Source organism: Babylonia areolata, chromosome 9 (assembly GCF_041734735.1).
Source record: "Babylonia areolata isolate BAREFJ2019XMU chromosome 9, ASM4173473v1, whole genome shotgun sequence".
NCBI lineage: Eukaryota > Metazoa > Mollusca > Gastropoda > Neogastropoda > Buccinidae > Babylonia > Babylonia areolata.
This window is the reverse complement of record NC_134884.1, coordinates 1,755,590-1,760,589: the sequence shown is the minus strand read 5'-3', so window position 1 is coordinate 1,760,589 and position 5,000 is coordinate 1,755,590. Positions and strand designations below refer to the sequence as shown.

Below are 5,000 nucleotides of genomic sequence, written 5' to 3'. Positions count from 1 at the left end.
AAAACTCGAACATTCACACACCCACAAAAGTGTGTGTTGGCACACGTCCATAGAGAGGGAGGGAGGGAGAGAGAGAGAGAGAGAGAGAGAGAGAGAGAGAGAGAGAGAGAGAGAGAGAGAGAGAGAGAGAGACTTGTAAAGATATGTCAGTGTGAAATCATTAGCAAAAAATAAAGTGTGAGTTGGGTGAGGATGGTTCACATTTTGTAATACATGTGAGCATATAGAATCATAGACATGACCAGACCTGAATTTGTTTTCGTTAGTTTATGTCCACTGCAAGGATAACACATTCAGATCTTTGAAAACAATATGCTATGGCATGATCTGTAATCAACTGAGTGACGCATTTCGAAATAGTTTGTAAGAATCGTCAGTGACAATATTATACCAGATTTTAGGGCTGGCTTTCGGCACACGGCACATGTTCTGTCCAAGTTTCTCTTTGAATGTTGCAGTGGAAAAGGGTTCTTTGAGGTGTTTGGGGAGATTGTTTCAGCAGTGCGTGCCGGAGTATGTCAAACTCGATTTATAAAGGTCTGGTTTTGGCTTGGGTAGAATAAGTGTCACATTTCGAGAGTCAGGGTTGCGAATATCATAGCAGACAACGGTTTGGTGTAGATAAGTAGGACATTTACCGAATGTAATTGTATGCATAAGCACGCACTTATTCAATAGTAGGTGCTTAGTCAAGGGAAGAGGTGCTGGCAGTTGATATTGATGACTGCGTGTATTTCGTAAAACACCATTGAGGTGTTTTACAGCACGTCTGTGTACAGAATCTAGTTTTTTCATGTGCACTTCGCTGCAGTTGTCCCACACGTTTGAAACGTAATTAATTCTAGACATGATGTGAAAATGAAAAAAAGAAATAGGAAGCCTCTGGACTGACGACATGTTTTAAACGGGATAACAGGTAAACATTTTTTGCAACTGATCTTGATAAAAAAAACACAAAAAAAACAACTGATGTGTGCCTCCCATTTTAGCTGGTTGTCAGTGACACCAAGGTGTGGATGTTCTGCAACTTGTTCAATAGCTTGGCCATCAATTGACAAAGTGAGCGGATTTAAGCCACACTGGTGCTTTTGGCGAGTGGCTACAATCATACTCTTTGGGGGTTTTTCTGGGTTAAGGAGCATATTATTTTCTGTACACCAGTTGGATACTTCGGTTAGGCTGGTTTGTAATCTATCATTAATGTGCTCTGAATTTACTCCATATGTATGAAGAGAAGAGTCATCTGCAAACATTTCGCATGATACTGCAGATGAGGAGATGCATAATGGAAGATCATTTTGTAAAGGTTGAACAATAGGGGGCCAATCACAGAGCCTTGGAGAATGCCCATTTTAGTTATCCCTACATCCGAAAAAGTCCCGTTTACTAATACACTCTGTTTTCTTTCTTTTAAGTATGACTCAAAGAACTTAACAGAATTTGTATCAAGCTGATAAACCCGTAGCTATTCCAGAAGTATTCGATGGTTAACGAGATCAAATGTTTTCTTCAGATCCAAAAATATTATTCCGTTGATTTTTTTGTCATTTATAGCTGTGAGCAGTTTATCTAAGAGAACTGGTGAGGGCTGTCTGACAGAAGTGTTTTGGGCGAAACCCTGACTGATTTTGATGAAGCAAGTTGTGCCGGTCAAGATATTGCAAAAGGTGCTCGTGTACGTGTTTTTCAAGTGGTTTAGAAAGTGATGACAGTATCGATATTGGTCGGTAATCGTTGAGGTCTGAGGGATTTTTTACTTTCGGTAGTGGTATAATTTTAACAGTTTTGAACATAGCTGGAAAAATACTTTTTTAAATACTAAAGTTATAAATATATGTCAGATGATGCACTGTATATAGCAGCGATAGAAGCAGAATTTACTGCTGAGTCCGTCACAGCCATGTGTAATTTTTTGTCCAAGGATGGATATGTATTTACCGACCTCATAGACGGTTAGTTGTGGAATGTGAAATATATCTTGATGGCTGAGCCTGTCGGCTGAGCAAAAAGATGTTAGACTAGCTGGACATTTACACTGGTCTGAGTTTTGTTTTCGACGATTTGTCAAACTTTCCGCGACGGATTGAAAATGGATGTTGAAGTCTGTTGCTGTGAAACAATCATATTTCAATGATTTTATAGGAAAGGACTTACTGGTCAGAGCATTGACAGCCTTCCATAGATGAAGCATTGTCTGAGTCTGACGTCGCTATTCTGTTAAACGAGACAGACAGACAGACAAACAGACAGAGACAGAAAGAGAGACAGAGAGAGAGGCAGAGACACAGAGAGACAGAGACAGAGAGGCAGGCAGACGAAGTGCGTGCACCTGCAACCACACGTATCGATCAGTGGCTTCCCCATGCCAACCATCACTGCACGCACACACACACGCGCGCGCGCGCACGCACACACACGTACACATGCACACTTACATACAGACACAGACAGACTGACTGACCTGCGAACAGACACAGACAGAGACAGGGACAGAGAGACAGAAACATATACAGACAGAGAGACAGAGAAACAGAGACAGGGAAAGATACAGAGAGAGACAGAGAGAGAGAGAGAGAACCAGTAAGCCAGCCAGCCTTCACGCGCTCTGCCACAATTAACACACACACACACACACACACACACACACACACACACACACACATCACACGCGCGCACGCACAGTGAGTGGAGACTGAGACGGAAGAATGGAGGGAGGAGGAACGTGGTGGTGGTGGTGGTGGTGGCAGCCGTGCAAGGGAGTGGTGAAGGAAGAGGGGGAGGAGGAGGAGCAGGAGGAGAGGGAGGAGGAGAAACAGTGGGTCACACTCCGGTCTTCAACCGCCATGGCCGCCGACATGGCAGTGACAACATCTTCCTTCTTGCCTGCTGCTGTTGCTGCTGCTGCTGTTGTTGCTGCTGTTGCTGCTGATGTTGCTGCTGCTGCTGCTGAATGTACGACCGTTGTACTACAGGTGAGACATAGTTTGTTGTTTGCTGTTCGGTTCTCTCTCTCTCTCTCTCTCTCTCTCTCTCTCTCTCTCTCTCTCTCTCCCCCTCTCCCTCTCTCTCTCTTTCTCCCCCTCTCTCTCTTTCTCTCTCTCTCTCTCTCCCTCTCTCTCTCTCCCTCTCTCTCTCTCTCCCCCTCTCTCTCTCCAGTTCTCTCTCTCTCTCTCTCTCCCCCCGTCTCTCTCTCCAGCTCTCCCCCCCTCTCTCTCTCCCCCTCTCTCTCTCCAGCTCTCTCTCTCTCTCTCTTTCTCTCCCCCCGTCTCTCTCTTTCTCCCCCTCTCTCTCTCCCCCCCTCTCTCTCTCCAGCTCTCTCCCCCCCCCTCTCTCTCTCTCCCCCTCTCTCTCTCCAATTATCTCCTCTCTCTCTCTCTCTGTGCACCTCCTCCCCCCCACTCCCCCTTACCACTACCACCCGCAACCTCCTCAGTTTTTTCCCCTTGCCTGCTTTTCTTCGCTGCACCTTCTGCCACCACCACCACCACCACCCTCCTTCTCTACACCTTCTGCCGCCACCACCTTCCTTCTCCTCCTCCTCCTCCTCCTCCCCCCCCCTATCACAGGTACACCTAACTTGGTGAGCAGATTGCCAGGAATCCTGTTACCCGTGTGTGTGTGTGTGTGTGTGTGTGTGTGTGTGTGTGTGTGTGTGTTGTGTGTGTGTGTGTGCGCGTGTGTGTGTGTGCGTGTCAGTGTGTGTGTATGTGTTGTGTGTGTGTGTCAGTGTGTGTGTGGTGTGTGTGTGTGTGTGTGTGTGTGTGTGTGCTGTGCGCGTCAGTGTGTGTGTATGTGGTGTGTGTGTGTGCGAATGTGTGTGCGTGTGCACCAAACTTGGTGAGCAGATTGCCAGGAATCCTGTTACCCGTGTGTGTGTGTGTGTGTGTGTGTGTGTGTGTGTGTGTGTGTTCCGTGCAGGATGTATGCATGTGTGTAGGTAAGCTCCTGGCTCAGTGTTGGCGATTGTCAGTCCTCCAGTAAACCCCAGACCAGTTCTTCACCTGCCTCCTGCTTCTGACCTAACTACTGTCTGCCCTTTCTCAGTCAGTTTCTCTGTCTGTTTGTGTACATGTGTGTGTGTGTGTGTGTGTGTGTGTGTGTGTGTGTGTGTGTGTGCCAACTGGTGCACGTAGGCAGAGAAAAGGGGGAGAGGGGAGGGGGGGTGGAAACTGCTCACACTGTGTATACGAAGAGAAATGCTGGCTTTTCTTCTTTTTCTTTTTTTTTTCCATCTGTGTTCATGAGGTCTGTGCCGCACCGGCAATTTTGTGTGTGTGTTGTGCTGTGCTGTGCTGTGCTGTGCTGTGCTGTGTGCCGCCTCTGCTGCCAGCCAAGCTCACCGTAGAGAAAGGTCATTTCATTCTTCTCGGGGAAACTGAGGGAGAGGATACCAATGTGAGTGAACTTCTGTGAAATTGTGAAGCGACAAAGGTCTGTTTCAGCGAGAGTGTGTTTGCTTTAGGATAGCAGTCTGTGTGAAGTTACTGTTGAATGTTTTAGGATCGCAGTCTGAGCGAACTGCTATGATGTTGTGAACTGACAAAGGTCAGTGTGTTTGAATGCCCGGAGAGTGTGTATGTTTTAGGATAGCAGTCTCATTGAACAACTATGAAATTGTGGATCAGCAAAGGTCAATTTGAACGAGTGTATATATATATATGTTTTAGGGTAGCTATCTGAGCGAACTACTATAAAATTTTTGAACCAACAAAGATCTATTTGAATGAGAGTATGTATGTTTTAGGGTAGCTATCTGAGCGAACTACTATAAATTTTTGAACCAACAAAGATCTAACTGAATGAGAGTGTGTATGTTTTAGCGGGACTGTAGCTATCTGAGTTGACTGAAGACTGACGTTGTGAACCGACAGAAGTGTGTTTCAATGTGTGTGTCTGTTTCACGTTCATACTGAAACGAAGACTACTGTGCTGGCTGTTACTGTGATCGAGAGGGTTGCGTGGGGTGGTGGGGGTGCGGAGGGTGGTGGGGAGTGGGGTGG

The 5,000-nt window shown here is 46.3% G+C and overlaps 1 protein-coding gene across 5 annotated transcripts in view; it reads left to right on the top strand.

Annotated features, from left to right (window-relative positions):
• Positions 1–2,758: 2,758 nt before the first annotated feature.
• LOC143285986 (junctophilin-1-like) overlaps positions 2,759–5,000 on the top strand; it is a 51,489-nt gene continuing 49,247 nt past the window's right edge. The window contains exon 1 of one of the 5 annotated variants that reach the window (XM_076593454.1): positions 2,759–2,972. The gene's annotated coding sequence lies outside the window, so the exon portion shown is untranslated. Of the gene's footprint in view, positions 2,973–3,915; positions 4,044–4,175; positions 4,546–5,000 lie in introns of those variants that run through there. The other 4 variants (XM_076593456.1, XM_076593455.1, XM_076593453.1 and 1 more) reach the window with 4 other exon arrangements.